The following is a 25,050-nucleotide window of genomic DNA, read 5'->3' on the forward strand; positions in this document are numbered from 1 at the left end:
AGCCAGATCCCATGGTCCCACTTACCTTTGTTCTGAAGATACCTTAGGTTAAGGTCTGCTTCATGAAAATGTTCATTTTGTACTGGCGATGGATCCTGAAAATATAAGTTCAATTCAGATAAGAGCTACTACATGGATATTTGGTGTGTTCTTAGGATGCAAATGTAAGTACAGTCATACCTCGGGTTGCAAACGTGATCCGTGTGGGAGGGACGTTCACAACCTGCAGCATTCACAGCCTGAAGTGCTGTGTCTGCGCACATGCGTGATGCGATTCAGTGCTTCTGCACATGCTTCTGCGCATGTGCTAGCGCCGAAACCTAGAAGTTACCTGTTCTGGTACTTCTGGGTTTGGCGCGGTCCACAACCCTAAAACACTCAACCCGCAGCATTCATAACCCAAGGTATGACTATAGTTTGAAACAAACAGGTAGCACTAGGTAAAGCAGAAGGGACTGAATAATTTTACCAGTTCCAATCAATTACCCCAGTTTATCTCTGCTCACCCTCTCCTTGCATCCTGTTTGCCTCTACCCACAGTAACTGGAGTCAGTAATGTAAATGTGTTTGCGTACCCTCCAACATTTATCCGATGAAAATAGGGATGTCCCATTCCAGACTGATAATTTTACTATTTTCCCCCCACACATCTTATTGGGTTGCCCCAGCACTCTGGGAAGCTTCCAGCATATATAAAAACATAATAGAACATTAAACCGTTTTTTTAAAAAACCTTCCCTAATACAGGATTGCCTTCAGATGGCTTGCGGGTTGGATAACTCCATACCTTCCAACATTTCTCCACTGAAAATATGGACATCCTAAGGAAAAGCGGGACATTCCAGGATCAAATCAGAAACTGGGACAGCTTGTCTAAATCAGGGATGTCCCTGGAAAATAGGGACACTTGGAGGGTCTGTGTTCGTTGAGTATAAGACCCAATAAATTGTGATCCTTAACGTGTTCCACTTTAGGATTGTATATTCTCTGATCTAGTTATTTGTTTATTTAGATTTGTATACTGCCCTTCATCATCCATAGATCTCATAGTCGTTCCCAACATAAAAATACAATATAAAAGCTCAAAATACACAATAAAAACAAGAACAGAAAACAGCATACAAGCCAATAAACTCACCTCCCCACACCCTTTCCCTAGACATATTGTGTATCTCTCTTGTGTTATTTACAACATGTGAAATGAGATGGGCCTCAGAATGGGATGGATATGGGATATGCCAATGGAACATCTCTTCTGGCTCGACACGTTTCTTAGACATGCTTTGTCAAGCAAAAATGTCATGATGTTAACAGTGACATAGTATTTTCCTTTCATTGTGTGTGTGGAAGAAATGCATTTTTGCTTGCAGATATTTTTGTTCTTTTATTACAGTATTATGACATCCACTGCTTGAAGTGAAATAAAAACTTGGATTATGATTTTAAGAGGGTTATTGGCACTAGTCGCACTTCTAATGTTAGAGGTTGATAAAATAAAGTGTATCGTACAACATCAGAATATTAAAGATTCCAGAGTTAATGTTTGAATTATCTTGTGTAGAGCAGCAGCCGTTCTTGATGATGTGCAATTCACTAAATATAGAAAATAAGCACATCAACGAAGTTACACAAAAATGTTTATCCTTTACACATTGTTTTTCCATGTGCTGGTAGTTAATTGTTGGGTGATTTTTAAAAATAATAATAATGGGGAGCATTAGAAATATCTTGATGTCTCAGCCTGTGGTTTATGGAAATTATGAGACAGCATCCACTAGATGTAATTTCCATAGACTGCAAGCTGAGAGAGCAGACTTTTTGCATGCTCCCTCATATTGATCCATTTAACTGGTCTCTAAGCATCATGGCCCTGTTCTTTCTGATTTTCATTTATGTATAACTGTCCCAGGCCTGTACCCATTCTTTGGCTCTTTGAAGAATTTAAAAATGACTCTCTCTGCATCTTTTCAGTGTATGGCTAATACATTTGCCTCCTGATGACCTCTACAATCTTGAAGAAATGAAATCGGTGACTTTGTACATTGTGAAATGCCCCATCACTTCCATAACACATATGTGTAGATGCAGTGGTCGTTTCATCTTGTAGTTGCTTTTTCATTAGTCCTTGTCTCTCCACATCCGAAGTATTTCCAGCAAAGAATTCTAGAAAAAAGTGAGTCTGAACCAATTTTCCTTTGATGCCAAAATAATAATAATAACAACAATTTAAACAGTGCTCTAATGGGCTGATTTAATCTTTTCTCTGTCATGCTTTAAGTAATGTTGTAGGCACGGCGACACAAACAGCTTTTATTACCCTCCAAGCACCTCTGCTACACATGGCTGTTTTAATTGCTCTGTCGTGAACAATATCCCTGAAAAAGAAGCTGGCAGGGACTGTTCTGAGTCATCAAGAACTTCCGCAACAGGATTATTAAACAATTAGTCTTGATAGGTCATGTTTTCCTGGGCTATTAACATATGTCTCAAGTGTGCTGTGAGACAGACTGCTTTGGTCACAAAAAAGGTATGCAAGTGCCATCTCTACCTACTGAAGATGCTGTGCTTAAGATCTGATCCGTTTGGCTCCTGTGTTTGGAAGTTGAGCCTTGCAAGACTGTGAAAGCTCTACACAAGAAGTGGGGAACCTTTGACCTGCTAGATGTTGCTGAACAACAACTTCATCAACCCCTGAAAGCATAGACAATGGTTAGGAATGATGGCAGCTGCAGTTGAGCAACATCTGGAGGACCAAACACTCCCCAACCTGTCCTACTCAAAACATGGGTGAAACTGGGTGTGGCATGGGAGTTTTATTATTGGACTTTCCAGCATCCTTTTCTTTACAAAAAAACAGGCTGTTTGGCACCCCAAACTAGAGAGAGCTGTTCGACAGTGGAATTTGCTGCCGAGGAGTGTGGTGGAGTCTCCTTCTTTGGAGGTCTTTAAGCAGAGGCTTGACAACCATATGTCAGGAGTGCTCTGATGGTGTTTCCTGCTTGGCAGGGGGTTATGATTCTATGATTCTATGATTCTAGAGTGAGACCACAATATTGGGGGTGGGAGGGTTGTTCTGCCATTCTCCATTAAAATTACCTCCCTGTGGCAAAATATATTTACACAAGGTTCCACCTTTCCGCTCCTATACTAGTATTAAATTGCATTGTCAGTTGTTAATGGTTCCCCATTGGCTAAGTTTGAGTTTATCCAGAAAATTATACCATGGCAAGTGTAGACAGTAAAGAGCTGATATTATTTGTATTTGGTAGAAATGCCTGACGACCAATCTTTTCTGGAAGGAAATTGTATATGTGAGTTTTATCATCATTCATTAGTCATTTTATTAGATCCATTAGTAATTTTATTAGGACATGTTAATAACCACGTAGATTCTAAGAAGAGAGAGTTTATGCCGAATTTGCTAATGGCAGTCAAATTTTAGTAGCTAAGAGATGGAAAGATCACCCCCTTTTTAAAAAAAAAAATATGGCTGAGATTTGGAAAACAGCTGGGATGAAAACACTACTGAATACATACTGGCAGACAAACATGTTTTTCCAGCAATTGGTCATTATTTACCCTTCCCTTTGGGGGAAGGGCTGTATGTAGTTCAGCGCTGGAACACCTGCACTGCACATGCAAAAGGTTCTAGGTTCAAGCTACACAATCTCTAGGGAGGCCAGGGAGAGACTCCTGCCTGATATCCTGGAGAGCCATTGCCAGTCAGTGTAGGCAATACTAGGTCAGATGGCTAAATGGTCTGACTCTGCATAAGGCAGTTTCCTGTGTTTCATTTTATGAAAACATAATTGTGATAGCATTAGTATGATTCCCAAAATTTTACTTGCCATATTGTAGATGCATTCTGTGTTGTTGTTTTTTTAAAAAATGTACTTGGTTTATTTGTATTTCTACTTCCTGGTAGGGGACAAACACACCTTGCAAGTTTAGCCTTGCACTGTCAAGGCACCCCAAGCACCTTCACCATGCAAAACAACCAGTTTTGGAGGTGGGGAGTTGGCAGCAATAACCATGCAACTGCTATTGCTATGGCCTTTATGATGTTTCAGTCGTTGGATCTGAGCTTGCCTGGAGAAGGGAATTTAACAATAGAATGATGAAGGATAATGGAAGGGTTTTTTTTTTTAAATATTGCCTCTTGCTTCTGGCACAGGCAACATTTTGCTAACTTAAATAGATTTAGAGTATCATATTGTCGCATACCACCCCTATCTCAGAGCAGTGTGAAATTTCAGGGGTTCCAGGACCTTTACCCAGGGTTCCTGTTTACTTTTGGAATAAGAAACGTAAATATGGTTTATTTATGTATTCATACACAGCATCAGCCCCACAAACAGACGTCAAATGTTGATTTCTGACTCTCTCTCCAGCTTGCTGGTTTTTCGTTTAGGTCACATCATTGCAAACTCTAAACTTAGGTTTGTCCTTCTAACTGTCTCTGAGTTGAGGGAGCCATTTGCTATCTCACACAGAGCCATATTCTTTTGTTCTCTTAATGGCCTATTGCTCGGGCCATCACCTCAACACAGGAAACCAGCCCGGCTTATATTTTAACATTTGCTGGATCCAGGGGTTAGAAGGATCCTTACTCCCTCCCTCCTAAACTCATAATACTTTCCAGTGGGATCACAGCAAGACATGTATAATGGAAATCTGAATTAAAATGCCACTTTTATAAAGGACTCCAGTTCAAACATCGTTAGTCACTATGGCTATAAAAATGAACAATTTTATCATGAAAAATCTACATAATTTATTATTGAACGGAATATAATCTTAAATTATTCACAGGATTTTCATTGGCTGGATTTGTCTGTGTCCTTAAGATTAAATTTCACTTGAATTTACAGAAATTTGTCTTAAAATGTCTCTATTTGAAGTATTCATCTTTCCGCTATCATAGCATAGTATTCCTCATAACCTGTAAGTTACAGATATAATTGGAAAATGAACATTGTGCTAATATGAACTTTCACATTGTTACTCTGAACTCTTAGAAGATAGTTAATGAAAGATTAGGTTACATTTAAATCTGTTTTGACCTTCACAGGTTCAAGGGTAATGTAGCCTAGCAGTCATAGTAGATTCATGCGGTGAAAGTCTGCCCTCCTTTTGCACAGTGGGTGATTATTTTTACTTTCTTCTCCTTCTCTCATGGAATTGTGATGATTAGCTTTTGTTACCAGCCCACAAAGTTCAATAAAAAAAAAATCAAACAAGAACATATTGATTTTTTTGGGCAACATTTGCAAAAAGGTGTAGGTGAAATAAGAGCCTTAGCTTCATTGTAGCAAGTAGCTGAAAGTGCTTAGTAACCTAAGATTGATCAGAGAGCTGATGTTAGGGAAGCAACATGCTTCAGATGTTTGACATTCTACTGCACTGTATGGTATCTAGACATGTGATGCTCAAATTTTGCAGCAGTATTGGGTTACTTGGTGGAAAAATTCTCTGAAGATTTATTGAAACATTGCTGAATGCAAGCACAACGAAAGAGAGGGAAAGAAATTGGAACTGTGGGAAAGGGGGAACTCTCTCTGCCTTTCATTGGCGCAAGCTTCATTCTTCTGAGAGTGAACTAGATGGGAGAGCGAATTGTTAGTTATACCATGCTTTCCTTTATTTATAAACCCAAGAAGCTTACAAAAAATAATAAAATATGTAAAACACAATAAACCTGTTCATAATGCTACAAATAATTTCAGAAAATTAAAAATGAAGATCAGGATTCAGTACTTCAGTTTTAAAATAAACACCACAGGAAGACAGAATTTCAACACATGCTAAAAGCTCAGTGCCATTAGAGGGGGGGGGGGGCGGAACTCTCATTAAAAGAAAGAACAACTGAACCTCTCTAGGGAGGGAGTTCCACAACCTGGGTTCCATAACAGGGAAGGGAATGAGGAAGACCTTTCTTCCCATCAGAAGATGAAGCATCCTGCTTTTATCCATTTACACCAAACTACACAATACATCAATCAGCTTAGAGAAATCTTTGCAGTTGCCACTGAACCTTTGGGAGTTTGGTAACCTACACAAATGAGGCACTGAAATGATAGTATATCAATAAGAAATATTTGAAATTCAAGATGCTGACACAGAGGAAAATCTGTGTCTGTCATATTGTCTTCCTTCCTGTGGACCATCTGACATTCAACATAATTCAGTATGCCAATGGTATAATTATTATTTTTTCTGCAGTGAGGGGCTGATGGCATATATATATATATATATATATATATATATATATATATAATTTTTAATTAAAGATTTCTTGGTTTATGAAAGTATGTGCAATGTCTCTTTTTTCCAGTTAGATTTTCTACAGATCAGTTTAATTTGTTGAGACATTAGTATTACATTAGGAAGAAAAGGGGGAAAGAGGTGGAGCGGGGTATGGTGAGTGGGGGTGGGGTCGGGTGGTAATGCTTCTATTCTACTTTGTGTATGTTTGGGGTTTTGTGTCAGCATGGCTTGTGCGGGTTCTCTTTACTATTTGCTTATATTTCTTTGGCCAGGACACTGGAGAGACTTGTCAGGAGTAAGCAAGCATGGACCAATGGTATCAAATAGTATGGGAAACAGCCTTATTAGAAAAACTAACCAATAAACTGAAACTGACACGGGGTCAAATAGAAGAAGATGCTTTCACTGTGTATGGCTCCCCTTTATCACATACACAGCCCAACAAGACAACGACAGGAACCTGCCAACAGCATACGAATCAATCTGGCTAACCTGATTCAAAAACACCCACTCATGTAAACAAAGTTCACCGCAGACAATCACAAACAAACAACCACACCCTAGGGCTAATAGCTTTCTGAGCGACAACACCAAAAATCCCACTATGGAAAGTAAAGAATGATAAAGTTTTCACCAGTGAAAACAAGTCTCTGTTAACCTATGGCTACATTGGATAAATGTTACAGAACAGCCTTAAAACTAGACCAGGTTTTGTATTGTACCACGTCATCCCAGTCTCCGAGCCAGTGGCATAGCAGCTCTTGCCACTGCCTGGGGCGGGGCTTTTTTTAAGAGATTGCCCAAAGTTGTGGAGCTTTTCTTTTAGGAGACCTGCCAAAGCTGTTGGGGAACATCACCAAAACTTGCTTAGCTGGCTTTTTGAGGGCTGTACATGCTGCCCAGCAACCCTACAGCCCCTCAAAATGCCCGGCAGCATTCCAGGTGCCCAGGGTTCATATTTGCTTCCTTAATGACCCATTACCTTTCCTTTGTTCTCTTGATGACCCACCACCCAGGTACCTGCACACAGAAGCTAGCCTGGCTTATTTAGCTTTTACTGCCTGCTGGGTCCAGGGACTCAGTGTCTGGCACCCAGTTTAGCACCCTGAGCCTTAATTAAATTCTAACACTTATGGGATCTAGGAACTGAGAGGAGTCTGGAAAGCACATAACACTATCAAATATTCAGTACCTGTTTGCCGGCATGGTTCATGGTGTAGTTGCATCTTAATAATAATAGCTGTCAAGATGCTGTTTCTGGAAGTTACAGTAATGTGTTTACTGCTACATGCCTCTCTATTTGACAAATAATAGATACTGACATTCTGTGACCTAGATGATGTCAGTAACTCTTCAAATGAAATTCTCTTGTGTCTTTCATCCTTCTGTGGTAAGAATCTTAAAATCAATACGTCTTTTCATTGATCACTAGCGAGTGTGGGAGACTTGAAGAGTATTGGGCTTTTAAAAATCTGAACTTTACAACAATGTGCAACAAGACTTGACTCTGCTTAGGAAGAAATTTGTGTAGGTTTAGAGGTTGCTTCTGAAGGTTCTTTAACTTGACAGTTAATTGATAACTTGGTACTATAATTGGATGTGAGTAGATGATTCCTCCTTCTTAACTGGAAATGAAAGAGAAGTACTGTAGGTATGCCTTTTCTATTTTAGATAAAGGAATTTAAATCCACAACATCTCACATTAACAATAATCAACACTTGCATATACCACCCTATTTTCATTATGGGGAAACAAGCAATTTGGATAACATGAACAAGAAAAACAGGGCTTTTGAATCAAATTCTTGCTTGTATGTGAAGTATTACACTGGAACAGTTAACGGAAGGTATATTGCATAAACTTGTGTTAATTGTTTAGCTGAACAATAAAGCTATCAGTTGAAACATGCGTATGTGGAAGCAAATTCCAGTTAAATTAATGGAACTTATTGTTGACCTCATACTGCACAGACAGATGGCTATCAGTTCACTATAAAAAAGAGCAGCAGTTAGAGTGAAAATTGTTAATAATTGCTTTTATTTGTGATGGAACTGCATTTGATACTTCTTAGTGATGTAAATGGTGGTTAAAAGCAAGCTAATATAACACTCTCTGTCTTTAGTAGTAGACATCCAGCCCAGTAATGGAATGGTGGAGATAGAGAGTATGTTTCGGCTACCCTGGGTAAAAAACTATTTCTTAGTTTGGTGGTGGTGGTGGTTGTTTTTAAATTACAGTCTTGTACTGAAGTTTTGAATCAGTAGGCTTTGGTTTCAATGGGCATGTTTTAATAGAAAAGACACCCTGTGTTTATTCTGGCCAAGTTTCAAGTACTCCAGACATGAATGGTCAGCGTTCCGATTCTGACTCCAGTGTCTCGCACTAGTTATGTCTTCAGAAGTGGCATGAGTGGCTATAGGAAGTGGGAGTAAGGAATTCACAAAGCGTGTTCTCCTTCATGGAGAGCACGTGTTGCGGTGGGGGCTGCCAGGACACTCCAAAGTTGGGGGCGGGCTAACTGATCGTTCGCCACTGATGCGATTGGGGCTTCCCTTGTTGTTGGGAAGAAATTAATGTTGCCCTTTATTGATTGACAGCCAGAAATGCTAAAACTCCTTGCACGAGGCTAGGGCTTCCTCTTTTCGCCCGTGCAGCAGATTGCCCGTCCCTCCCTCCCTAGAATAGGGTTGTTCACTTTGACCTTGCTATGCCTGTCATGGGGTCGTCTGCTTTGGAGCGGGGGCCTGGTAGGAATTTTGTCCATCTGGCTGATTGGCTGGGGCCATTTGGTTTTTGCCTACTGCGTAGCAAATCGTCACAACTTGTAAGGTTGCGGTTAGGCATTGGTTTATGGTTTGGTTGGTTGAGGGGCATGGATTGGCTGTGCCTGCCCCTCTAATGCTGCTGCTGCAAGGGATTCCGTTAAAGGAATTGGGGGCTAACTATTGCTTGTCCACTCTGTCAAGGGGGCTCGGGCCTGGTTGCATTTGGGGTGAGGGCAGGTTCCCTGCTCCGCGTAACCCCCAAGTGTATTCCCCCATTCTGACTTTCGCATCGTGCGGAATGTCAGTCTGTCCCCCATGGTGGGGGCAGATAGTCGCAACCAATGCCTAAGCAACCACTCACAAATTTGTATTTTAATAAAGTTGTGGCCAAAATTATGCCAAAAACCTTAAACAAAAATTCTGTGTGATGTGTGAGTTATTGGGGTGGACCTGGGGACCTCGACACACAACACCTGTTGCACAAATGGAAAACCTTCCATGGCTCCTTTTGAGTACTACCTCTTGTTCTGAATCAAATATTCATAATAATCAATTACAGAGAAACTGCTTACCATCTTCAGGCGGTGGTGGCTTGGCATAGGGCTGCCATAGGGATGTATGTGTGTGTGAGGAATTTGGTTGGATCATTAGTCCAAAGCAACAGGGAGCTGGTGCTTCACTCCTGGATCCATAACCAAAATTCAGGGTACCCCAGTAAAGGGGTCCAAAGGTAGGGTACTGTCCAAAAGTCCAGACGGGGGCTCACGGACTGTAGAATACCTCAAATGGCAGGATCAGCCTATTTGATTTGCATAATGGGGGGAACTTTAACCTCAGGATTGACCCCAATGGAGATCAGCCCAAAATTGGATTGGGTGATTGAGGATACAAATCCAGTGCCTATGCCAAAGCAGATTTATATCTATAATCAGTATTCCCATTTACTTGTTTCCAACAAGTATCAATGAAGCATCTAAACTGTGGAAACTCCTCTCTTTGCTTCACACAATGGACATGGTAAATTATGACAACTGAGACTTTCCCCTTTTTAAACACCTTTTGGGAATATTAAATATATCTATAGTATAAAATACTATAGTACTGCCCTTCGAATCCCGAATAAAGTAAGTCTTGCTGACTTTAGTGGGACTTGCTTTCATGGAAGCATACTTCAGGCTTCAGTATTGTACTTTGCTTGCACAGTATTGCAGCCTTAATAGTGCAACCCTCTACACATAAGTAAACCCCATTTGAATTAAATGAGACTTATTTCTTGGTAAGTGTGTATAAGATTTCAAGCTTCGACTTTGTAAGCTGATAGAATTTGACTGCCACCTCCATGTGGTAAACTAGAATTGAGAGATGGAATTCTTATTCACAAATGAACTTCAATGACATTTAATCTAGGTAGCAAACTGCCTGCTTCAAGAAAAAAACATTTTTAAAACTTTAAAGGGATCACAAAATACACTGTTTCTCTGAACTAGGATTTTCTTTCCCCTTTACACCCAAATGTCTGTTACCTTGGTTTTTTTTAAATAAAGGTTAATGTAACCTTTAGAATGAGTAGAAGAAGAATTAAGCTTGCTTCTCTTGTGCCTAATAGGTTCTTTCACTTGAAGTTGGGAGAGGCTGTACAGTTCATATCCAGGTGCCCAACCCAGTTATCACTTCAGTGTTTACCTGAGAACCCCTTCTGTCTTGCAGAAAGCCAGTACCACGGGCATCTTTCTCAGGTGGTGAATATATTATCAAAGGGTTATAACATTTAGAGAATGGTAAACACCCACAGACTAACCTTTGTACTTTATCATGTACTTTATCACCCATTTTCTTAAACCTGAATTGACTCAAAGTTGCCAATTTAAAAGCCCAAACAGGGGATATATAGGATTCATGGGAAGGGAACTAGGCAAGGATTACCGTAAATCTGGGAGATGTGTACAGGAAAGGGAGTAGAGACTACAGACACTGAGCAGAGACTAGGCAACAAGATTTACTTACCAGTAAAATGGAAGCTAGAAATAAATTGAGAAGGTAAGATACCTATGAGTTTAGAAGAGGGCAATAACTTAAAACCCTCTACACCGTTCTTTAATAATAAGCCATCAGCACCCACCAAATTACTAGAATTTAGTGTCTTCTCCTGGAAGAGTATCCAGAAACATCCCCCTCTTTCATGAGAAACTGATAGGTCTAGGAAGGTGCTGGGAGGCATTTTCAGCCCAGCACTAGTCATTCTATCAAGATGGTCTTTCACCTGTTTTATAATAATGTTACATTCACATATTTTATGGTATTCAGAAATGCACTCACACCTTTATGCCAGAAGACATATTAAGCACAGAATGATTGCTATTTTGTTGTTGTTGTTGCTTTCTGCTTTGTAAAAACCATTTACAATGATGTATGTAAGCCATGAGGTTTCATCTGGATATTTTAATTCTTTTTTTCATAGCTTTTTTTCATTCTTGGAACCATTATTTAATTAGTACATCATCACTGATGCTGAGGTTTTTCAAATTAAAACAAAATTGGTTAAACAATTAATTGTTTACTTTAATATTAGGGTTGTCCCCCGAAAAGGCAATTTATTACATTCATATAGATTGCCATCAGCCTTGTTGAGATAGCGCAGAACGTATAAATTGCATATGGAACAGACAAGTCTGGTCTCATTATGGATGTTGGAGCTTGTCTTCATTAACTGACTCTCTCTATCTCTCTTTGTGTGTATGTGTGTGCGCGCACATGTGCATATAAATATAATGATTGGTATGCCTGGCTGTAAAGTTAACTGCAGTGACAGTAAACACTGGCATTCAGATTGACTTTAGAGGTTATCGGAATCCAACATCTTGAGCATTGTCACAGCATACTGCTTGACTTTGATATATGTAGCTCATACTAAGAGGATGTTAAAGCAGTACTAAAATCATTGCTGTTCTTTATTTATGGTTTCATCTGATTGGTCTGATCACAAGCTTAGCATTCATCTTTGCATTCTGTTCAGCTACAGCCTGGTGCTAGTTCAAGAAAAATTGCTTGAATTTTTGGGTATGCTTGAATATGTCTAAAATGAGAACATTCTCAATGTCAGAGCATAATAGCTTAGAAATGATATCTTATTTAAATCCTGTATAGAATTAGCATAGAATGATGAAGTGAAGTAAACGTGTGCATTGGAATTGCAGTAACAAAAGCCCAAGATGCTCAAAAGTACTTCTCTAAATAGCATAAGATCTACCTTCCTTGTTCTATGTGTGATGTTTTGTATTAAATATCCATGCTATTAAGTTTTAATATTTTAATGGGGTCTGCATGTCCTTGTTTCCTTGGGACTGTAAATTATGCCTTTTTAAAAAATAAAATCCAATGACTATTTCTTTTTTGAAATTTACATTCAGAACCAGATTAAGACCTTTACGGGCCCTAAACACTTAAAATATTATGGTGTCCTGTATATATAATTCAGAATAAAAACAGTACTAAACCTTAAAATATCCCCCCCGAAATGACACAAAATTTACATGTATGCTGAAATGTACATACGTGTGTGTTGTGTGCAATACATGATAGACAGTGGCGTAGCGTGGGTTGTCAGCACCCGGGGCAAGGCAAGTAATTTGCACCCCCTAACCTGTGGATTTGCGCCCCCTAACTCGTGGATTTGCGCCCCCTAACCCTAACCCCCAGATGTTGCGCCCGGTGAGGCCGGCCCCCCCTGCATCCCCCACGCTACGCCACTGATGATAGATCAAAATCATGCAAGGAAAACAGATGCTATATTAGCAAGACACCCCCGGCTTAGGTGGGGGTAAGTACAGGCAAATCAAACATGCATGTCCATGCACACCCACACACATTTTTGACACCACAAGGGGGCCAGACTTACGTGTGCCCAGCTGATGTGGGCGGCCACCAGGAACAGAATCCCCACACAAGTGGGGAGTTGCTTGCAATAAAAAGAGAACAGAGAAATCAAGGAAGCGTGTATAGTGAAGAAAGTCTAACAAAAATCCTGATTTCCCCCATGATGCTTTTCCTAATCTGTGCCCCCCCATAAACATATTTCTATGTGTTTGCTGGTGCCCTAAGCATATGCTTAGCTTGCCGATTGGTTAGTCCAGCTGTTTAAACTGATCCATCTGTACTTAACTAGGAATGAAAACAATAAAAAAGCTTATCCTCTGTGATTCCTGTTAAGCCATATTAAGTCATGTTCTCAATTACATGCACAGCAGAGCAGGAGGGGCAATTGCTACCTCCACCTCTTTCGTTGCTTTCCTGATAGCCCATCCCTGTAGCATCCCATGCAACAAGTTCATGATACTTATGTTGGCTTCCCATGCAATCTAGAATCTGAACTATCAGGGCTTTCAATTTTGCAGAGAGCATACAGCAGTAGAGAAGACTCCCTGGAAGGAGTTTCACTGAAGATGCTCCCATTCTCTTTCCTCACATGGGGAGAATTACTTGAGGGGGGAACAACTGAATTGGGCTGAAGTGTTTTCCAGTTTACAGTGTACAAGTACACCATGTTGTGCTCAAATATTACAAAGAACTTTTTTCCATTTGATGGTTTATTAATTAATATATGGTGCATATTTTTAGAAGCCTGGCATCTGTTGTACTTACCTTACTAGTTCTAGCCTTTGAATTCCAGAGGTATCTTCCAAATTACAAGTGATATAATATTGTATATATTGATGGAATTAGAATGGGAACTACTTGTATCTAGCAGTCTATGGGGATCATTTGCAGCTTATATTATAAGACGGCTGGCCGTTTGATTTCTATCCCAACTTTGCCCTCTTGAGCATGGCAGTAGAAGGAGAATCAAAACTGCACAAGTGCCACAAGAGAGATATAATTCTGTCTTTTAATAATAGTTCTGTAGTGACAATTCACAATAATCTGATGTACAAACTGATAGCTGATTTTGGCCCTGTTGCCTTTTGGTGACATTTCCTATGTTGCAATGATAGTAGCATTGGCAAACGGAGGACTGGCTTTCTTAGGGTATCTCTGATGTAACAGGGCAGAATGTTGCTGTTGGAGATAGTTGTTTCTCAGTATGTTCCCCATTCACAGCATATCCTCGATTAAATTGTCCATTATCTCTCATGTGTATATATGATAGACAATGGTTCATCTTCATGAAAGGAACAAGGGTGAAGCTCTTTTATACTCTATAGCAAAAAAGGACAAGATTACATAGCACTTGGGCAAGAAAAGAGATGCTTTGTTAAAGGGGAATTGTTATATTTTCTCTTCCAGAAGTGCAATAAAAACTCATAGATAACAGGGATGGATACAACAACATAGAAAATGTGGTTGCTAGGACTGGGTACTCCCCCCCCCCCCCCCGCTCTTTACAAAAAGCTGTCCTGGTAAAAGTGAAAAAAATGGGCAGGGTGCAGAACCTGTGAAGAGCTGTATTTCTGTCCTATTCCCTATTATTTGGTTTGTGTAGAAAGAACTCACCATGTTGTTTTGATGCTGCTAAACCACTGCTTGTATCATGCCTGTTATGTTGGGTTTATGAATATCCTCCTCCCTTTGTGAGTTATGGAATATTTTGTGTAAATCTTTAGATGTACAATTGAAGAAGTTCATTAACAAACAACCAGCATCCTTTCAGTCCTGCAGAGAGAATAATTATTTATAGACTCCTGCTGATTGTACCACATCGCCCACAACCAGTTTCTGTTCTTCCATGAGTTCAGAGTTGATGGCACACTTTCCCATTCCATCACAAGTCTATTGTTCTAACACTAATCAATGCGTTTCATCATTGCATTGGTCCAGAAATCAGACCTGCCACAAAAGTTGTTTTGGTCTTTGATCTCAGTCTGTACGATGAGAAGTCCATCTGGTTTCTTGATGGTTGGACATGTTGATGGTCCATCTGTGCTTGGCATTATAGATGACTTGTATCACATCCATAACATTTCTGTGCTGTCATATTCATTTGGTATATGGGTGAAAGAGAGATTTTACACACCCATTGTTCAACAGAATTTTGAGTATTGGCTGTATTTTCTTTGGCAGCAAATCTTTGTCAAACGACTTTCCACCCTATACATCATAGTCAGTGTGACTATTGTGTTGCAAAGTTTTCGTGGTTTTTATTGACATGTTGCCATCAAGTAAAGTTACCTTTATTCTGCTAAAGCTGGCCCATGCTGTCTTTTTTATTGTCACAGTCTCCTTCAAAAATGTTGATTTAGCCATATTTGGCCATGGTAGATGTAGTGGAAAAATGATTAAATTTGTCATTAATACTGAGTATGGTAGTTCTCAGCTGTACTCATTACACATTCATTTTGTTTTAAGATATTGGATGAGATCCAACTATGTATGCTTTCTTGAGCAAAGGCAACTCTGTTAGGAACAATAGAATTCAACCCTCCAAGTCTGCTCTGTAAGTTTTCGTAGCCACCCCCTGGCATGGGGACTGGAGGGTGAGTGGGAAGGACGGGACAGAGAAGGCCTGTTGCACTGTTTAATGCATGGGTAGGCAAACTAAGGCCCGGGGGCCAGATCTGGCCCAATTGCCTTCTAAATCCAGCCCGCAGACGGCCCGGGAATCAGTGTGTTTTTACATGAGTAGAATGCGTCCTTTTATTTAAAATGCATCTCTGGGTTATTTGTGGGGCATGGGAATTTGTTCATCCCCCCCCCCAAAAAAATATAGTCCGCCCCGCCACAAGGTCTGAGGGACAGTGGACTGGCCCCCTGCTGAAAAAGTTTGCTGACCCCCGGTACATTGGATCTCTCCCATTAATTTCAGTCCAGTACAATATGTGTGAAAATGCCATATATTTCACATAGAAGGGTAACATTATTACCTTTTTTTGACATGATCTCCCTATAGGCTTGATCTTCTCCATGCAATTTTTCTTTTTTCCTTAATGTAGTCACACATCTAATGTCACAATACCAAACTAAATTTTTACCTATAGTGTTGCCGTATGGCTCATGCTGAGAGCATCAACATTGTTTCTTGCATAGACTCAGCTATGAATCACCACCCACAGCCTCTGATGACATAAGAGGGGTCTATAGTTCAGCTTTTTCATAAGAATTACTTATGAAAGAGAGAGATGTGACTCTCTGGTTGCATTTGGCCAGCCCCTACTTCAGACTAGTCTGAAGAATACTGAAAAGAATTCAACAACCAGATGAATGAATTTTCTACAGATGTGCAAGACCAAATCTGCACAGATGCCATCACACACCTGTAGGTGCCATACTCTTCCCTTTGTTTCCCTTAATGGTCTATCACTCAGGCTATTACCTAAACACAGGAAGCTAGCCTGGGTTATATTTTAACACTTGCTGGATCCAGAAGTTAGAAGGGTCCCACATACAGCCTACTTGCTCCTCAACACCAAACTCATAATAATAATAATAATAATAATAATAAATTTTATTTATATCCCGCCCTCCCCAGCCGAAGCTGGGCTCAGGGCGGCTAACAACAATAAAACAATACAAAAGTACAACACAAACAACGCTCTAAAATCATTCATTATAAAATTAATTAAGTTCAAGCCACTGGCCACTATTGGGCCAGAGCTCCGCGAAGATTGCCGAGGGAGGGAGTCAGGCTGTGCCCTGGCCAAAGGCCTGGCGGAACAGCTCTGTCTTGCAGGCCCTGCGGAAAGATGTCAAGTCCTGCAGGGCCCTAGTCTCTTGTGACAGAGTGTTCCACCAGGTCGGAGCCACAGCCGAAAAAGCCCTGGCTCTAGTTGAGGCCAGCCTAACTTCTCTGTGGCCTGGGACCTTCAAGATATTTTTATTTGAAGACCGTAAGTTTCTCTGTGGGGCATACCAGGAGAGGCGGTCCCGTAGGTACGAGGGTCCAAGGCCGTATAGGGCTTTAAAGGTTAAAACCAGCACCTTAAACCTGATCCTGTACTCCACCGGGAGCCAGTGCAGTTGATATAGCACCGGATGAATGTGATCTCGCAGCGAAGACCCCGTAAGGAGTCTCGCTGCAGCATTCTGCACCCGCTGGAGTTTCTGGGTCAGTCTTAAGGGCAGCCCCACGTAGAGCGAGTTACAATAATCCAGTCTGGAGGTGACCGTCGCGTGGATCACAGTGGCTAGGTCAGGGCGAGAGAGGTAAGGAGCCAACTGCTTAGCTTGGCGGAGATGGAAAAATGCCGCCTTTGTTATAGCTGCAATCTGCGCCTCCATGGAAAGGGAGGTGTCGAAGATTACACCCAAACTCTTAACGGACGGTGCTGGCACTAACTGCGCCCCCGCAAGAGATGGGAGTTGCCCCCCCAATCCCATATCGTCCCGTCCCAGCCACAGGACCTCTGTCTTCGAAGGATTTAGCTTCAACCGGCTCCCACGTAACCATCCAGCCACAGCTTCCAGACATCTGGTCAGTGTGTCTGGGGCCGAGTCAGGATGGCCATCCATCAACAGATAGAGTTGGGTGTCATCGGCATACTGATGGCAACCCAGCCCAAAACTCCGGACAAGCTGGGCGAGGGGGCGCATAAAGATGTTGAAAAGCATTGGGGAGAGTATCGCACCCTGAGGTACTCCACACACCAAGGAGTGGCGCGATGACAATTCCCCCCCAAGCGCCACCCTCTGTCCCCGACCAGAGAGAAACGAGCGCAGCCATTGAAGGACTGTGCCCTGGATCCCCACGTCGGCAAGGCGGTGGTCCAGAAGTTCATGATCGACCATGTCGAAAGCTGCTGACAGATCTAGAAGAATCAGCAGCCCCGACCCGCCTCGATCCAGCTGTCTACGAAGATCATCTGTTAGGGCAACCAGAGCTGTCTCGGTCCCATGACCAGCGCGGAAGCCAGACTGGAATGGATCCAGAGCCGATGTTTCATCCAGAAACCCACCAAGCTGTTCAGCAACCGCTCTCTCAATCACCTTACCCAGGAACGGAAGATTCGAAACCGGGCGGTAATTGGATAGATCTAAAGGATCTAATGATGTTTTCTTTAAGAGCGGGCGCACCACTGCCTCCTTCAGTTCCCCTGGGAATGTCCCCGTGCCCAGGGACAAATTGATGATATCCCCCAGGAGGGCCCGCACCTCGTCTGGACACGCTCTAATCAGCCAAGACGGGCACGGGTCGAGAGGACAGGTGGTGGGCTTTCCAGCTCGGAGGAGTCTGTCTACATCGGCTGGGGATATCCGGTCAAAGTGGTCCAATACTGGACCCGAGGACAGTCGAGGGGCCTCCAGTTCATTTATTGTATCCAAATTGGCAGGGAGGTCATGGCGGAGCAGCAAGACCTTCTCCGCAAAAAAGCTCGCAAATGCCTCACAGCCGTGTGTCAAATTGTTATTTAAATTTGGCTGTCCTTCAAGGGACGTTAAAGACCTGATTATACTAAATAATTGCGCCGGGCGAGAGCTAGCGGATGCAATGGAGGCCGAGAAGTAAGACTTCTTAGCAGCCTTCACCGCCATCTCATAGGTTTTCATAAAAGCCCTATAAGATGTTCTTGAGGCTCCGTCACGGGCACCCCGCCATACTCGCTCTAGCCGTCTGAGGTCCCGCTTCATTTTCCGGAGCTCCTCGGTAAACCAGGGAGCCCGGTTTCTGCGGGGTCGCAGAGGGCGCTTCGGTGCGATCTCATCGATGGCTGCCAGGAGCTGGATATTCCAGCCCTCAACAAGCTCAGTCAATGAGTCGCCAGGGGGAGCAAGGTCCCGCAAGGCTTGGCGGAATCTATCAGGGTCCATCAGCCTCTGCGGGCGAGCCCAAATCGGCTCGGCACCTAAGCAGGGTGGGGGTGGAAAGTCAATCCTGGCTTTCAGAGCGTAGTGATCAGACCATGGCACCTTCATCGAAGGAGACATGATCACATCTATACCTGCACCAAAGATCAAATCCAGCGTGTGGCCTGCTTGATGTGTGGGGCCCGAAACAAACTGGGAGAGCCCTAGTGTCGCCATGGAAGACACCAGGTCCAGAGCCTGTGAGGAGGGAGTGGCATCAGCATGGATGTTGAAGTCCCCCAATACCAATAGGTTAGGGAACTCCAAGGCCCAGCCGGCCACCGCCTCCAATAGGCCTGACAGGGTGGCTGCTGGTGCGCTAGGTGGCCGGTACACCAGCCAGACAGCCAAGCTCTCCTCGGAGCCCCACACTAGGCCAACACATTCAATGCCGGGGATCGATGGTGATGGTAGAGCCCTGAAAGAACAATCTTCACGGATTAATAATGCCACCCCTCCCCCCCGGCCCACAGTCCGTGACTGGTGGAGGACGGAGAAACCCGGGGGCGCCATCTCTCTTAAGGTAACTGTTGCCCCTTCGCGCACCCAGGTCTCCGTCACACAAGCCAGGTCAACCCCCTGCGAGACAAAGAAATCTCGCAGGGTGGCGGTTTTGTTGCCTATAGACCTGGCATTGCACAGCACCAGTGACGGAGGTGAGTAGTCCTTGCTCGCCCTACCCTCGTCCCTCGGGATGAGGCGCAGATTGGAAGGGGTACGAGCATATCCATATGCTAATAGATTAGCTCTTGAGAAAAAGTCTTAAGAATTGTGTTTCATCAGGTGTTTTGTACTTGGGGACAAGAATGACATGCTTTAAGATTTAAAAGATGGGGCTTTCAGGCTGCGTGCAAACCACATGTTTATAGTACACATCTTCCCCCAAAGAATCTTGGGGACTGTGTTTGTTTTGGGTGCTGGAAATCGTAGCTGTGATGGGTATATCTATAGTTCCAAGGATTCTTTGGGGTAAGTCAGGTTATGGTTTTTATGCAGCCTTAGTGAACAGGGTGAGAACACCACATGTTGCATTTTTACTAAACCTTAGCAGGTGTGGAGTTGATCAGAATTTGTAGCAGAAACCAACAGGAAACTAGTAAATAAATACTTATTTTTTTAAAAAAAATATTATAAGCTATCTTTTAAACAAACGCATAGATGTATATTATTGAAACACACCAATACTTGAGTAGTACTGTAAAACAGTTTATGTCTGCCTCAAGTCTAATGGCCTTTATTCCTTGGTTTTATCCCTTGATCCAGTGCAAATTCCCTTATCTGGATTTGTGTGATTAATCTAAAAAATGTGATGTTTTCTATTTTAATTTGGTAGTTTTGCACAGAAGTTGTATGCCATTCTTCATGGTACAGAAGTAATTTGGTGATCATCTTAATAAATTAAAAATGTATATGTGAGAGTTAAGGATCCTACTACAGCTAATTATTCACCAAGGACTTGTGAAATTTCGTGTTAATGAGAGAAAACATAAAAAGGACCAAATGTCTGAATAATAAAAAAGCTTGTGTAAGCAAATGTGTGAGAGATTTTAAATGGGACAAGCCCCTGGCCAATGTGCATGACTGAAATAATGAGTGAATATAGATAGCTGAAAGCATTAATTTGATAGGACCTTAAATGTCAAATGCTGAGGAGAAGCTTAAAATACTCAGGGTTCCAAAATAATTGTGAGATAAAAGCCAGTGCTGTAATGAAGTAGTAGCTTTGTTTTATTTACTGGAGGCTAAACTAATGAAAGCATGAACCATTCTGGCAAATTGAGTAACGCATTTTGAGGAACTGGTGAAATGGCACAGAGAATAATATGAAATGGGCAGCAAACTAGGCATGACAACTCTAAGGTTTGTATTGTAGAATGGCTTGTGTTCTAGAATATTGTACCATATTCCTGTACAGAATGAATGCTTGGGGGAATTTCCTATACAGATGCTTTGAAGCAGGGACATGTATGTGGAAATGCTGACTATTTCTCCTGTCCTGCTGCTCTCCTTCCAACCACCTACCTTCCTTGATCCCAGCCTTCCCCAGCCAGGTGTCCTCTAGATGTGTTAGACCTGATGTGGAGGGACCTCGTTGGGGGAAGGCTGCGCTAGCCATATTTAACTGGTTAGGTATCCAGACTAAACTTCTCTCCTGGGAGAGAAGCACCTAGATGAGGAGGTAGGGTTTGAGGGAAAACGGCTGAGGTGGAGAAAGGTTTGATCCTTCTTGTTCCTTTCTGTATAGCCTGGCCCCCAATATTCTCTTTTCATCCACAAAACTGCCACTGGTACCTGTCTTTCAACCTCCACTCATCCTTGCTCTTGTTTTGTTTTGTTTTATAAGATTTATACAACACTTGATTGGGGGGAGAACCCCTCAAAGTGGTTTTAGACTTGGCTGCTTCCTGTAACCAGTCTTCTTTCAAAGCAGTCACAACATTGGCAAGAATGTAGTTAAGCTTGCAGTGGCCTTGGCTATCCAAAAGACATATGGCCAGTTTCTCCCTCCTGATGAAAAACTGACTGGAGTAACACGCCGAGCTCGTGATGGCAGGACTGGGTTATAAACCCAACACATACTTGCTGATGCCACTTAGAGTGTGCCGGCAGGGGTGGAGTGGGGTAGGAGTTGCTTTCCTATCATCTCTTTCAATAATGCAATAACAACTTTATATAATGGCAGAGCCCTGGCATATTGGATTGAAGTGAATTAACAGAAAGCGGAACTGGTAGTATTTCTGATTATGGAATCCAAATGATGAAAAATGAATGAAAAGAAAAAAACATCAGTGTAACGCAATTATAATATGAGACTATGGGGATTTTAAACAAGATAATTAGACACAAGACATATGATGGGATTGTTGCACACATTAAGTAGATACTACTGGGAGAAGAGTCGGTCCACATAAGGATTGCAACTTCCATTAAGGGGCTAAATAGTAATAGAAACGCACACAATCACACAGAGGGCAGTTGTAAGTTCCCAGGGAGTGCCGCTGTTAGATGCCAATGACTTCTTTTCCCATGGCAGAGAAGAGGTTTGCCATTAATGATCTCACCATGGCGGTGGCAAACGCCACTGTCATGGGTACACTGCCAGTGGTGGGTTCAAAAATGATGCACCCTAAACGCCTTTGGTCCGTGGTCATTTCCCCAAATGGCCATGCACTATGCCAGCTCTGGAGCTGACAATGAACTATGCTTCCCATTGGAATTAACAGAAAGGGGGGGGGAGATGCTCTATAAGAGCGGGGGTCCACATATACCACTCCAAGCAACTGTGAGCCAGAAGACATCTTGCCACAGTAATGGCTTGGGACGTATCTCCAGAGGGGTCATTGGTGGCAGCAGCATTTGTACAATGGTACCTCAGGTTAAGTACTTAATTCGTTCCGGAGGTCCGTACTTAACCTGAAACTGTTCTTAACCTGAAGCACCACTTTAGCTAATGGGGCTTCCTGCTGCCGCCGCACCACCGGAGCATGATTTCTGTTCTCATCCTGAAGCAAAGTTCTTAACCTGAAGCACTATTTCTGGGTTAGCGGAGTCTGTAACCTGAAGCGTATGTAACCTGAGGTACCACTGTAATGTGTTCAGAGAGATTGACTAGGGTGGGTTCTCAGTGGAAGTGGCCAGGCAGTTACTGTCATTTCTCCACCCTCAACTTGTGCCACTGAAAGTAGGTACTTTGCTGTATCCAGTGCCAGGCTGGCTTAGTGGTGGTGTATTTTACCCCATTTTCTACTTTTAAAAAAATCACATTTCCAGTTACCAAAGTACGTCTGTACTCTTGCTTTTGTAATAAACATGTTAAGGTTATCTTATTGGTTTCTGAAAATACAATTACTTTTCTAATGAACACAGATCATGAAGAAAAGCTTTATTACAGGGCTACGTAAAAAAAAGAAAAGTGTGATGAAGGAGAGGACTGGGGACAAGATGGGGGATGGGTGAGGGAGATGCACATTTTCTTCTTTTTATAATGAAAATCCAACAAAAAGAAGGACAAGCCATAAAAAATTCTGGAAAGAATGGGCTGTAATTAGGGTTATGTACTCAGCCTATGCTTCAATGGCTTTTAGAGAAATATTATTTCTAAAGGATCTTCTTTGTGAATGAAATTATTATCATTTAGTTCAGAAGTTATATTCACCTCATTTATTTAATAAAATTAACTTATTATTCTGTTTAATACGTGCTCTCCTTATTTAATTTCTGATTGCTGTATCTTTCTTAATTTTCCATGTCCTCTGAATGTGCATAGTTCAGATGATTACATTAATAATACATAGATGTCAAAAATTAAAGTGCAGCCCAGGCAACATGCCTAATATATTTAATGGATTTTCAACTTGTAAATAGGCTAGACATAAAAAACGGGGTGGGGGGGGTGGGAGTGACGATCTAAAACCTGTGCTTGAACGGCACCTCCAGTAAGATGATCGCTTTCCCCTGTCACCTGTTCATCAAAGATCTTTTCTACAAAGCTTTATGCGTTGAAAAGCTACTTTGTGCCTTGACTTCCTTTGCTTTGCCTTGTTATGTGATTTAAAAAATTAATTTTGTAAACAGTTTTGTAAGCTATTCCCTTTTTGTTCTGTAAGTTTTTTATAAAAATGAAATCCTGGAGAAGGTATGATTGAAGACTAAATGGGAATGCAGATATTAATTTCTCTCTCTCTCTCTCTCTCTCTGTGTGTGTGTGTGTGTGTGTTTAAAATAACCTGGAACAAAGGTGGGCCTTTAGCTGCCTGAGATGCAAATAGTTCTGCCTGAGATGGAACAGCCCCCTGCCCCCTGCTGGTAGAGTTATTTTGGTACCCGAGGCAAAATATCCCACAAGCATCTCTCCCTTTTTGGCATATGTCTGTTTTGAAAGACAGTGGAGTGTGCCTCCAGGGGTGAATTCAAACCATTGTAGAATCACAGTGCCTGCTATAGCTGCAGAGACCCGTAACTTGTAATTGCTGCCCCCCCCATGTTGTTTTTGCTGTGTTAGCAGCACCAAAGTGACCTCTTTGGGATGCAAGCCTGGGCAGTGTGTGTGGAGGTCCTGGGCTGCCCAGACAAGACCCTGTCTCTTAGCCTCACAGATATGGACCAAAGGAAAGTAAAACAATACATTTGGCACCAGCTTGACTGCAAGAGTTGCTGGAAAGAGGTGTTCAAGACGCCATCCAACTGTCTTAGTGTAGGGTTTACTCCTTAGCCCTTTCTTCTCCCAAAGGCAACATATATGGATTTTTCCTCAGGGTTTACTCTTGAAGCCTTTCTCATGAATGAGTATAGTTGCAAAGAAGCAGAAGTTTAGGATCAGAGTTTTCCTTCTCCTAGACTGGCTACCTTCTTAGGTTGACACGCCCTATCTGCCCCTCACTTCCTGCCCCGCACATGTAGTAACTATCCTCATAACCACTGGACCCAGGGTTTTTTTGCAGCTGGAACTCAGTTCTGGCCTTTTTCAAGTGGGTGCAGTTGACATTATAAGAGGACACGGGTGGTGTTCATCGTGAGTTCCGGCACCTCCTTTTCTAGAAAAATAGCACTGGCTGGACCCACTATTGGTCTCTGATCAATCTGCCAGAGCCTGTTTTCGCATGCAGGGGAAGTCCCTAATTCACCGAGTGTTTGAGACCCATTGGCTACCCATAGTCGGAGACCCATAGTTTAGCCGACCAATCAAAGCTGTCTCCCAGGGTGTGGCTGCTGTCACATGCTGACAGCTTCTAAAAGCTACAGGTGAGAGCTGAGTGCAGGGTGGGAACCAAAGGTGGACAAATTACCCCAGAAGGAGCATGACGTGTCCCCAAGCAGAGGTACTACCCCTCCCCTGATACCCCCCTTCTCTCCCTACAATAATAATATATAAAATTATATACTCACTGCTTGATTTTCATTAAACTCAAAATTAGATGCCTCAGGCAGCCATCTCATTCTGCCTAGTGGGAGATCTGACTCAGTGGGTAACTGGAACCCTATACTGTATTACCTTAAAGAGTTAACTGGTTTTTTTGTGGCATGAATTTTCATAGGCACTAGTCTACATTACATAAAATACATGAAGATAGAGAAAAAAGTGAAGGGCATATATATATATATATATATATATATATATATATATATACACACATTAGTTTTAGGTAACAAGAAGAAAAAGGAGAAATTAGGATGAAATTTAAAGTAGACCTACAGAAAACACAAACCAGTAGTAGTTCCATAATACATACTCTACATATTACCCAG

General features: G+C 42.1%; 1 protein-coding gene and 1 long non-coding RNA gene across 6 annotated transcripts in view; one reads left to right on the plus strand and one right to left on the minus strand.

Moving 5' to 3' along the window:
- Nucleotides 1-25,050, plus strand: part of NAV3 (neuron navigator 3) — a 448,840-nt gene that overhangs the window by 46,287 nt on the left and 377,503 nt on the right. The gene's annotated exons all lie outside the window — the stretch shown is intronic.
- Nucleotides 30-24,090, minus strand: LOC310743262. The gene is made up of 4 exons (XR_014538913.1): nt 23,822-24,090; nt 14,521-14,679; nt 12,929-12,988; nt 30-95 (listed from the first exon to the last, which is right to left on the minus strand). It is a non-coding gene; the product is annotated as an uncharacterized lncRNA (long non-coding RNA).

The sequence above is a fragment of the Podarcis filfolensis genome (assembly GCF_964270895.1).
Source record: "Podarcis filfolensis genome assembly, chromosome: 10".
NCBI lineage: Eukaryota > Metazoa > Chordata > Lepidosauria > Squamata > Lacertidae > Podarcis > Podarcis filfolensis.